The sequence below is a fragment of the Ambystoma mexicanum genome, chromosome 2p, assembly GCF_040938575.1.
Source record: "Ambystoma mexicanum isolate Mex_15411 chromosome 2p, UKY_AmexF1_1, whole genome shotgun sequence".
NCBI classification, from domain to species: domain Eukaryota; kingdom Metazoa; phylum Chordata; class Amphibia; order Caudata; family Ambystomatidae; genus Ambystoma; species Ambystoma mexicanum.
This window is the reverse complement of record NC_090923.1, coordinates 369,888,298-369,901,304: the sequence shown is the minus strand read 5'-3', so window position 1 is coordinate 369,901,304 and position 13,007 is coordinate 369,888,298.

Below are 13,007 nucleotides of genomic sequence, written 5' to 3'. Positions count from 1 at the left end.
GTGTATTTCCTTACAAGAAGCATACAGCTGCCAGACTGCATACATGAAGAGTTACTTTCACATTTGAAACCAGTTCAAATATCGGTATTTACATATAAATAAATGTATACATAACTGTTCCGGGAGGATAGCTCAGCAGCAACGTGCTCACCTTGGAAACAAGACGACACGAACACCTCTGGGTATTAAGCGCGTTATAAATACGCAACTAAGACATATTCCGGTAACAGAGCCTGGATGCCTAGGCTGTGTGAGCGCTTATAAATTCAAAAATAAATAAATATATATATATATATACACATACATACACATATGGCCACTATAAACGTCTGTCTATCGCGGAAGTAGTGAAATGTACAAAAAGCATTCACTCAAAATTCTAAAGCTACATTGCAACTTAAACTACAATCTTTAGAGGATAAAACAAATGTTTGAAATACTGACCTGGAAGCATTCCTAGGAACATGGGAATCCGCAGAAACATCTTTGCTATTTTCTTAATTCGTCTTGGTTTGTCAGCTCATTTAAGCCTGCAAAGGCGCTGTGCTATCTTCTGAATTATTGAACAAAATGGGCCCTTCCATGACACCGCTAGTAAATGGTTCCCTGGCAAACATAAGCTGTTTCTAAGTGCATTGTCTTCAGTTGTCAGTGATACTTTCTAAACAAACAGTGCCCATGGATGACTGCATAAAGGTTAACACCCGGTTTCGTTAATGAAATTCAGTACTCCATGAAAAGGAACATCGGATATGTAATTCTAGACTATTGCAAAAGAACTTGGCAAACATTTCATGTTAATTGCCTTTGATGGCAAGCATTCCCTATGCATGAATATTAAGCTGCTAAGAACTTGTGCTGTATTTCCATGATTGATGGATAACCAAAAAACACTTACAAAATGCGCTGCATACATATTAATGTACCAGTAACTGGGCCAGAGACGTTATCAAGGAGTGATGAGGCCTGTCAATCAAGTGGCAACAGGCCAGTGCTATATACAGGAATATAACTGCAAGGCACTTTATAATATCCTTGGCTGGTACCTGATGGGGTGCATTGTTCTACACAATAGAAAAATCATAATGGGTCATCTCCTTTGGAAGCAGTTGGATATTGCATTAGTCCGCCATCTTATTTTGGTCATGCCAAGTGTCATTAGCACTGAGTAAATTACGGTTGAACAATATATCAAAATACTGCCCTTGGAGCTTTCAAGTTAGAAAAATGTTGCAGTGTCTGAAAATGGTGTCTTTTTTGGAATGTGCTGTCTGCCCTGCCACTTCATTCATAACAGCATGAGGTGGAACATTCTCCCAAAAACATTAATCAGAATTAATGTCTACTTCCACAAAGCAGAATTTATGATTTACTCTGCCAAAACAACTAAAAGATCATAAGGTAATTGTCTCTTTGATTTGAAAACGGGAGAGCGTTGTATGGAATGAAGCACCCTTTACTTTATGATCAACAAATATTATAAGTCACTGAGTAAGTTCCGGAATGAGGAAGAACTCTCCTTTCTAGATCTGCGAGGTGGCTTGTAATGATTTATGTATGTTTCTTTTGTTTTTTTTATTTTTAGTTTGGGATATTAAATATTGCTTGGGACACCTATAAGCCGAAGCTATTGCAATCGGGCACAGATAGGGAGGAATGGCATATGAGGAGGGACACTCAGGACATACAGTCTATAGGTGCTGATTGGTTATGAGCCCACCTATTGACTGTTCATGGCTATGCTAATCCCTATGGCCATTCCCACCCATGTCTGCCTCTACCTGCCCAGAACTACTAATGGGAACTCTTTAAGCTCACTTTTATCAAGCCTTACCATCAGACGTGGTACTCAATGGCCTGCCAGGATTTTGTAAAGCAGTCTTCTGAGAATGAATGATCCAATCGGAGTTCTAAACACACTGTGGGTGTAATAAGAACGTCTTACAAGGCCTGCCTTCAGCCACTCTATTTATAAGCACTCTGTGTGTCCTTCACTCAAGTCCTGTCAAAAAGCCCAAGCTAACCAGGGCTGGACAAGCATCAGTTGTTTGGAATGGATAATGTATGCTGACCAGATGGAGGAGGAATGCTCAGTGGAAATCTTTTTTCCGCTCTGGGCCCCTCCTCCGTATTGTCACTGCTTCAAAATGGGGCAGAGTGTTAAATGGAGCTGTAAAATCATTACACCTCCATTTAATTATACAAGCCAGCATTATTCATTCCATTCTGGAGACAACAGTCCAAGTCCTGGTTTAAAATTGTCATTCTGGGACTTGAAGTTTTAGTTCATAATGGGGGAAGCCAGGACTTTTAAACCAGGACTGCTTAAGTCTCATGAATGTATTGGAGAATGTAGACATGTATGTTTAATTCACCGCCCAAATTTAAATTTATGCAGTATGCGCTTTGAGTTGAGAGTCAAAAAGCTTTAGTAAAGCACTGGAGCGGCCGGATTAAAGAAAGCAGCATTTGACCCTTCCTGCTGTACTGTGTTTCAAAGTGGGGTTCCCCGTAACAGCAAGTAGGTTTCTGCTGGAGGAGCCACTGTAACCCTAGTGACGATGACTTGTTTTCATCTCGCCTCTACTTTCGTTATTGCAGCCACAGTGACTGTCTTGGAAAACTGTACAGAAGAAACCCACCCAGGCCTCCTATGTTTCGTGTGTTGGACAACCTCATTTTGCATTCACTATTTTGCTACAAAAACTACTATAGATTTTGCTGAATAAAAGGACCATATACTTTAGTTGTAGCAGCCAGCAAAAGAAACACAAATCTCCTTATATTCCTTTTTCATATAATACAGTGCTGCACAGAGTTGCCTATTGTGCAGAGAAAAACATATTGAGTCTCATTACGAGGAAGGCGGTAGAGGGTTAACGGCGCCGTTAGAGCTGCCGGCCCCGTTAACCCTCTACCGCCTCATTACGAGGTCTGCTCGCGGGACACGCTAAGGACGCCTGGTAAAACCAGGAGACCTTAGCGGCACCTGCGAGCAGACCAGGATGCTAACAACGGGCCCGTCATTAACAGGCTCGTTGTTAGCATCCTCCCCATTCTCATTGAGCCCTATGGGGGCTCAAATGGGAATGTACCGGGTCCAGGTTCCTTGAATGGGGAAATACTGGGCCCTCCAACGTCAGAATGGCCTGGTATTTTCCCATTCAAGGAACCCGGACCCAGTACCCGTTATGGGGGTAGCCATGTCGCTAAAAGCGGCATAGCTACCTCCATACTTGTAGTGAGGCCCATTGTCCTGAGTTTGGCCTGATTATCAGATGTGAATGGACGGCACTCAATATCAGGGAACAATGAGTTGGTTCCTATTCACTCCTGCAAAGCATGGATTGACTGAAAGTGCCAAATCATAGTCACAGAGAACGCACAACAATTTGGCTACTTTATTATCCTGTCTTTTTCACTGAGTGCCTGCATTCCATGTGGCGGCTGCGATGGTGTGTAGGTCCAGACCCAGTTTGCTGGGTGAAATATGCTCATGCTGCTCTGCATCAGCCCTCAGCGAAGGTGGTGATATAGAGTTTGTTTATGACACGACGGAATGCCTGGGGTGAAAGTTCACTTATGGCCAAAGCCGGATCTTACCGCATGCTTTTTTTCCCGGATTGTCCACTGGAAAACTCAAACACACCTGTAGTATTGGCATACATGTCAGCATTACCCATTCTATTTGCGAAAGAAATATCCTGTTCTGTTTTTAATTGCCATTATGTGGCTCTTGTAGTCCTGGATTTTCCCATTGTTGATTCAGGTCTACAAGTTCCAGAATACCAAGTAAAAACAGGACTAGATTAGCAACTCCTGAATTGAATGAGCAATGTGGACATGTAGGTACTAATTACCGGACATCTACGCCCATCTGTCACCACTTTGCCAGACGTAAGCTCTGTAGTACAAACTACTGGTATTACTTCCTTTTGTCCAATTTGCTCAATTGAACCATAACTAAAGCTCCCAGGAAGTATTAGTTTGACAAATGTAAAGCCAACTACAAGAAATTTCATATCAGAGGTACCTGGAGTCATCTGGTCACCCTTCTGAGAACTATAAATTCAAGTATTGGCAAACCGCTCATATGTCATTTTACATGTCCTCTATAGAGCACTCATCTGCCATTGGTATGGTATGGTATGAATAAAACTCCAGCGCCTGAGAAGATGACTGAGCCCTCCATTCTTTTCTTGTTCTTCCTTTCAGAAATTCAGCACGAGCGCTCTGTTAACATTTTATTTGTCCATGTTTAACATTCTAGGTGCCTTGATTTCGTGGTTCACTGCTCACAGGTCTTCAATATGTTCATTTGATGAGTACATTTCATCTCTGCTCTCCCGCTCCAAATGTAAATGTTATGTCTGTGCTGGTGAGTTTATTCTTCATCACTGTGCTCCCGCTGCATATGTGAAAGTAATTTCGTGTTGGTGAAGTTTATTTATTTATTTTTTAATCACTGTGCTCCCGCTCGATTTTTAAGTAATTTCTTTGTTGGGCAGTGTGTTTCTTTTAACAGCACTGTGCTCTCACTCCTTTTTGAAAGTCTAATCTTTTTTGGGGGAAAGTTTTGTATTCGCTGCATCATGGCCTTGGAGCTCGTTCCATTCCCTTCCTTTTCCTCCTTCCCTCCCATCCAGCCCGACCCCTGATTGAGCATACCGCCCTTGCTGAACATACTGGTTAGGGTTTTCCTCTGCCGACGCTCGGCGTGGCATTGTTTTCAGGTCCTTTTCCCTCCCTGTCTGGCCCTGTCAGGCCAGGAGGACAGTGAGACCCCAAACCATTTGCATCTTAGCTGTTTTCCTTCCTTCTGGCCGCATCGGTTCTCAAGACCCACTGGTAAGCTATCTCATTCTGCATTACGGTCCGCTCCATGTGTCCACCTTTCTCTTGCAATACCTCTCCATGTAATTGCCATACACCTGTGCATCTCCATTTTGTGCTGTTTTACTCGAGTACCGGTAAAGTTGAATTTAGGTGTGTTTTACATCTGTGCATCCCCATTTTGTGCTGTACTCATGCTCTCTGGTTAATTCACCCTCTCTAGGTCCTAGTCCTAGATTGATACCCAGTGTAAATGTGTGTGTCCATGTTAGGCAGAATTATATGCAGTACCCTTCGGGAACACTACACACAATTAAGACTATAAGTGACAGTACAATTTCATCTTTGGTACAAGCCTGTACTACACAGTTATAGTGGTAGCAGTAGTGGAGCAGCCATACTTATCTAAAGAGTAAGTGAGCAGTACAAATAGTTACACAAAGGACAGCAATTACAATGATTCAGGCAAACACTGCTTCAAGGTTTCTAAGTAAAAGAATATATATTTATTTACTCAACAGTTGTATAACATTTCACTATTCTAAGCACGTCAAAATGACAATCGTAAATAAACCACACCACTTTCCTTAAATTCTAGACAAGTTAGGCTCACAAAATGAAGTGGGAGCAAAATGGCACTCCAGTAATTTAAAAGGGAGGGAAAGACAAAGTTATCAACAATTAGGCAAAACCAACATGTAAGTATTCGGAGCAGTTGAACAAGAGAGACTACAGTGAGCAGATCAGCTAGAAAAGGCTTAGGAATAAAGTCAATAGGTCAAAGGTCTTTTGCTCAAGATCACACAGTTCAGGGTAGTTCGCGGTAAAGTTTGTGGCACAGATTCCGGACAAGGTTGGTTGGTAGAAAAGATAGTTCAAAGAGAAGAGAAGGACAAGCCTTCAGTTTGGAGAAAGATTTCAAATACTTTCACCACGGCTGAGCGAACGCACAACCGGATTTGCACAGTACCTTGAAACGGAGAGGGGGCTGTAGCTGAGGGCAGATGTTCCTGGTAGTTCCTCCAGGCTCACGGTTCCTGAAGCGACTGTCGGACTGATCAGAAGTAGGAAGATTGGAGGGTCCTGCACTTCCCAGGGAAGAAACCAGCAGCAGCGCCAAACAATGAATAAAAGGTGCGATCCTTAAAACCCAAGCAGGGTCCGACCTTCCTGGCTATCCAGCCCACTGTAGCTCTGTACAGCTAATGCGACCAGAGGAAGGGTCTTGGCTTGTAGTTTGGGAAAACTGGTTGGTCCCACCAGCTCAAGGGAAGAAGTTTCCTGGAGGATCTTCTCTGTCGTCGGATTTGGAGATTCAGACCTGCAGCAGGGCTCCACCGGGCGGTTCAGTCGTTGTAGGGGTCCTCTACTTCCAGTTCCTCATTGGTTCTTTCGTTCCAGTGGTGACTCTGTCTTTCCAGTCCCAGGGACCTGCTTTTTATGGAGTTTTCCCCCATTCATACAGCCTGGCTGTCAATCACACAGCAGGGTGGCTGGCCTGGCAAAGCCAGTCGCCTTAGCCAATCAGACAAGGGTGCGACCCATGGCAGGGGTCTGAAGATCCCTCCCTCACATCCTGCCTACCAAGACTAACGGGCGCCTTAAGGAGGGCTTCTGTGCAGAAGCCCACAAAAAGACAGCGAGCAAAGGAGTTATCCCCGGTTTGGCGCGCAGAGAAAAACACGAGAAAGACTTTAACAAAAACAAATGGCGACTAAACCCAGCCGGAGCCAAAATAAAATGTATTTAGTCAAGCATGTTTATGTTCGAGGCTAATATAATAGCCTAAAACATTACCACGTTATATAAGATAATCGCGGTAGAAAAGTTAGGGTAGATACCACTGCCACCAGCCAAGTCTTAATGTTAAGGGAGCGAAACAATGCCCCAAGAGGTACAGACAAAAAGGGATAGGAGTTAACCCTTTCCAATACTCCATGTAAGATGGGGTGTACTGGGTCTGCGGTTCAAAGTGACTATATAAAGTTAATGGCAACTTTACCTGTTTCTGGGGGACAGTAGTCAGCCCCAGAAAAATGGAGTCAGGGGGAAGTCTCAAAGACAACCCTGTGTCACTGCACTGAAGGTGCTGTGTAACACACACAAAAAGTAGTGCACATGGAGTAGGTGAGGCTCCAGTGCCCAAGATTACACAAAAAGTAGAAATACATATAGCAAAACACACGTAAGAGTGGGAAAAAGGATCACACTCTTAACAGGTGAAAAAATAAATCATAGAAAAGCTGCTGGGGGACTCTTTAGGTAAGGGAAATCAACAATTTCTGAGAATTCTCCCTAACAGTCCACTAGGCTCTCTCCCACTCTCTATGACCCCGCCCCACTGGGGGTACTGTTTGGACTGTTGAGTGTACCTATCTGCCCCTTCTGTGTGTTCCCAACTGTGTGAACCCCCACTGCGCTTCCTGCATTGCGTGGCGCTGGGCTATGCATCTCTCCTCTCTCCTTCGCTCCCTCCTCCTACTTCCTCCTCGCACCCTCTATGGTGCTTTCCCTCTCGCCTATCTTCTCCAACTGCTACTCTATCTCCTATCCTACCCCACTCACCAAGTCGGGAAGGAAGACGTTCAAGAGGGACATCCTGGTATTCAACCCAGGCTCCCAATCGGTGATACCTACATCAGTGCTTCCTCCAGACAAACTCTTCCCGACATCCTCTTTCTTGTTACCTCTCCAGACTTATGGATCCCTCATATGGTCTCTGTTCTCTCTCCTTTTTCCTCCTCCCATTAATGGTGGCACTCATTGGGAGGTCCTCTTGGCCACCTTCCACTCCTTCAAGACCATCATTAATGTCTATCTGACTGGCACCGTCTTAGTTCAGGGCCCACAGTCCAATCTCCTCCTTTTTGATAGGCGTCTCCCACATATTATCAACTTCCTTCCTTCTCCTACTACTCCTACCAGCACCTCTTTGGCTCCTCCGCCACATCTTTCTTCTGCCACTTCTCGGCACCCTTCTCCTCCTATCTGGTTTCTTTACCACCACCCTCTACCATCTCTGCCCACTCTTGGGCCCCTTTACCACTTCCACAGGGCATACCTCATGCCTGTGCCCCTCCACGGAGGTCTTTCAAATGTGGCAACCTGCTCCACGTCGCTAGTCTCAACTATCGCTCTGCTGTCAAACACTCCTCTGACATCTGCCACCTCCTTGAAGAACTTGACCTGGATGTCCTCACTGTCACTGAGACATGGTTCATGGCCAGCTCTGCCCTGAGTTTTGGCACTCTCCTCCATGACGGCTAAAAGATCCTCTCTGAACCCAGAACCAACTGTCCCAGAGGTGGGGTAGCTCTGATCTTTCCAGAGTGGGTACCTGCTTTTGTCTTTCCCATGCCGGACTACTTCTCCTTTGAATGCCTGGTATGCAGGCTCTCTACCTCTCTTGGCCTCTCTCTCACTGTGGCCACCATCTACAAGCCACCTGGCCAGAACGCCCTCTTCCACTCAGAGTGGGCTGACCTCTCCTCTTCTCTACTTGCCTCTACCTCTCAACTTCTCCTCCTTCAGAGACCTCAACATCCACCTGGATTCTTCAAATCCCTAATTGGGGCTCTTCGCAACGTCCGTGATACTCTCTGGTCCAACACACTGAGCATATCTTGGATGTTCTCATCTCCTAAAACATCCCCTTCTCGAACCCTCTCACCACCAGGGATGATATTTGCGGATCGCGAGGGGTCACAATTGCAACCCCTGTGGTCTCTCTTGCTGCCCCTGTGGTCTCTTTTGCTACGCCAAAAAAAAATGTTAAAACAAATCTTTTTATTTTCATTTTATTTTACACAAACCGAAGCTCCTGGGCTGTGGCCAGCACCATGTGGCTCTTTGTTTTTGGAGTTGCTGGATTTAGTGTTCAGGCCTCTTCGAAAAAATAAAACAGGGGGTTCAACAAATGTAACAGTGACTCTAAATGTTTCCTATCTCCCTGGCATGCTGTTCAGGGTGTTTGTTTGCATGTATGAGTTAATGAACCCTCCCAATGGTATGTATTTTGCCAACCTCTGAAGCCTGAAAAGTAGATCCATGCAAGCTTGACATGTGGCCAAATTTGCACCAGACCTGCAGATGAGCAGGCCTGCCGTTCACAGTTACCAGTTTAATTGTATCCACGACTGGGTGTAATTTGCTTTCTGACTATGAGAACGTTCAGGCATGTAACTGCTAATTTTGCTATAGCCGGTAAATAGCTCAGTGGGTTGAGCGCTCTCTCCTGTGATGTGTGTGTGTGATCTGAAGGATATCGGTTCGAAACCCAGCAAAGCTAACTCAGCATTTCATCCTTCCGAGGTCGATACATGAGTACCAACACAGGTTGGGTGATATTGTATGTGCATTTGTTCTATATAAAGCGCTTAAGCATAAGTGCTATATAATAACCCATCATTAACATTTGGCCTTGGAAGTCTGCTTGCATTCGCAGTAATTTGGTAATATGGGCCCATGCACACTGATATTAACAAAACATATGGTGATCCATACTTGTATGAAATCTATTTCACATTGTTTCACATTACAGTGATATCATAATCATATTTTTGTAGTGTACTTAGGAACAATGCTATGTGATGCCAGTTCCCGTTTTGTCAAGGGGTGAAAGGTTGTGTGCCATCGCTTTCTGTGATGTCACTTCAGGTGGGGTCAAATGACATCACTTCTTGTGATGTCCTTGGAGGTCAAGGGTCATGTGATGTCACTTCCGCTACACCTGGCATTTTGGTGAATTGACGTCCCTACTCACCACTCCTCTCTCTTAGAGTGACCACTTTCTTCTCTCCTCTCACCTGACTCACTCTGTCCGCAGGCTAAGCCCAACCTAGGACTGCCACCTACCTTCTAGGTCATTCGGCCCATGAAGCGTGTGTCAGTGGATGCCTTTGCCGCTACTTTCTCTGCTTCTCCTACGCCTTTGGCTAACTCACACTCTGACATAACCCTCTCTAACCTGCATCTTTCTGTCTTTAACACTCTGGATGTCCTTGTCCCTGTCATGAGAATCTGTCTGAAACCTACCTCTAAGTGCAACTCTTGGTATGACTCCAACCTCGCCGCCCTGAAACGCAAGTATAGGTTGGCTGAGAGAAACTGGAGGGCATCGGACACATCATCTGACAAACTGGCCTGCCGCCCGCTCCAAAGGCCATACAGATTCATCCAAGCCTGCATCTCTGCGTCCTCTAACAACACAGCTGAACTCTATGTTGTTATGGTATGTTAAACCATTTATAAAGTGCAAACTATCACCCCAAGGGTCATCATGGCACTAAGGCAGAACTACACAAAGACAGAAAGAAAAAGCTGCAGACCAAGTCCAAAGATTAAGCTGCAAAATGCCAGGTTTTCACAGCCCATCTGAAGCTTAGATGATTCTCAGTAAGACAAAGAGGCATGGGCAGAGTGGTCCACAAGCATGCAGCATACTACAGAAAAGCATCGCGTTGAACACGTTGAACCAGAATACAAGCTGTGTTGGACAACCTCAAGGAGTGAGCCGGCAAAATTTCTCCTGCAGGAACGCAGGGCCAATACCATAAAAGGCACGGTGCACAATGAACTTTGAGCACGGGGCATTGAACTGAATCGGTTTGGCCACCGGGAGCCAATGCAGTGATTTAAGAACACTTGAAACCGAGCTAGACCAAGAGGCCACCGTGGCAAGATGTGCCGCAGAATTCTGAAGGATCTGCAGATGCTGCAGCAAATAAGCCGTCTTACCCAAGTACAAAGAATTACAATAGTCCAGTGAGCTAGCAACCAGAGACGAAACTACCAGTGGGTGAAGTCCCACGGCAGGAAAGGGGAGAACTTTGCAAAGAGTGTGGAGCTTAAAGTAAACCCCTTGACAAACAGAGCTTATTTGAGGGAGCAGGAAAGAGAAGCCAAAAACCTAACCCCAAGATTTTTGACTACAGTGACTGGCTGCCGCACAGGGCCCAGCTCAGGTGGCCAAAATCGGCTGACTAGAGAGAAGTCTCAGGTGGGGCCCCCATGACCAAGACCTTGGTCTTGCTATTGAACCGGAGACACCTGGAGTCCATCCGGACCGAGATTGCCAAAAGGGACATCAGAATCTGGGTGTCGTCAGCATAGGAAAAACACAGAAACCCAAATGAGTGAATCAACAACATTAAATGCAAAATATAAATATTGAACAGAAGGGGAGAGGCGATCCATTGGGAACTCCACAAATCAGAAGACAAGGGACAGAAATAAATGGGGAAAGAAAGAGAGACTGGGAACGATCAGCAAGAAACCAAGAAAACCATTTCAGAACCTGGCCAGAGATCCCCATTGCGGCTAGTCACTGGACAAAGATGGAGTGGTCGACGGTGTCAAAGGCTGCAGAGTGATCCAAGAGGATCAGGGCACCAACCGCCCCCTATTCCCCCTGGTCAACAATCTGAGCCAGATCATCAAGAACAGAGATCGGGGCAGATTCAGTACCCCAGCCCGGTCTGAAACCCGACTGGAAAGGATCTAAACAATGAGAGCCCTCGAGAAAAGAGCAGAGAAGAGGGGTAACCAAAGATTCAACCACTTTCATAGGAAAAGACAGCAGTGAAATATGACGGAAATTAGAAAGAAGAGGGTCCAGATTAGGTTTTTTTAAAAGCAGAATCACCAACACGTGTTTAAGAGAAGTAGGTATGTGACCGTGCATAAGAGAACAATTCACCGCTGACGACACTGAGGCAGCAATAGAGGGAATAATCTCTTTCAAAGTTCCAAGAGGAATAGGATCAGGCAGGGTGATGGACTTCAAACTGTGGGTGGCCAGGATAACATCTTCCTCCGAGAAGGAGGGAAATACCTCCCAAAGCACTGGGGCGGGTGCTTCCACAGTGGCCACCATCTCCTGCATATCTGTAGCCAGAGAGTCGGAAATCTTATGACGGATAGCACCAATTTTGTCTTGAAAGTAGTTGGACAATAAAGTGCAAAGTTGCAAAGAAGGAATGATTATATTTGCCGAGGGTAGGGCAGAAAGAGCCTGCACCACTTTAAACAGCTCCCGAGGGGAGTTAACGGCAGCTTCAATATGTCCAGAGAAGTAAACCTGCTATGCTTTAAAGATGGCAGCGACCGTGTTGATAGGAATGTTAAACCAGTGATGAAAAGGGGGCATGGGAGAGCCGAGAGATGATGTACAGGCTCACCCTGAATAGAAAATGACACAACCCGGTGGTCAGTCTAGAGGATGTAAAAACTGGAATAGACCATGACCAGAAAGAGAGAGGCAATATATAAGATCCAAAGTGTTTCCAGACACGTGCATTGGACCCACAATCAGCTGCGGCAAATTAAGGTCTCCCAGACATGAGACCAGGTTATCCGCCGCTATATCTTTATTATTCTTGGGGTGAACGTTAAAATCCCCCAATACGACAAAGGACTGATATTGTATGCACAAGACGGTGAGCAGAGCCACAAAGTCGACCACGAAGCTGGCATCATAGCTAAGAGGTCTATAGACAAGCAGAGCGTGCAATGTGCTAGACTGCGATAATTCCATACACAAAAAACATGCCTCCATATTAACAGCATGTGTGAAAGCTAGCATAGAGCAGGGGAGGTCCTTGCGATGGATATATGCAATATCACCACCTGCCCGAGGGGGATATCTGTCAAGTCTAACAATACTATATTCCACCAGGAGAGCGTGGAGAAGCAAAGACTCAGATGTATCTTTCAACCAGGTTTCAGTGATGAACGCCAAGTCAGGTGACATATCGTGCAAGAGGTCATAGCAATCTCCACTATGGGCAACCATGGATCTGGCGTTCAGTAAACCACATCTTACTTGTGACTGAGTACGCGTGGGTTTGAGCATATTAGTAGCCGAGGTCGAGACACAGGACCAACCTACCGGGAAGGAAGTTTCAGAGGGTGCAGTAAGGATAAACTCCTTTCGTGAATAGTGTATAATAAAAGGCACATCAGCCTTAGCCCAATGCGCGTCTGTGCAGCGGATGGGCGCAGATGGGCAGGACTTTGGCCGGACTTAAATAATTAGCCAGGCATCACATCAACCGCCCGAGGCTCAAGTAAAACCCAAACCGCTGAAAGGAAATAAATATAAAACAGAAACAAAGGCTAAAAAAGTGTTTACAAATGTGAGCGCCAGGAAATGCTGCATAGCATAGTAAAAGCTA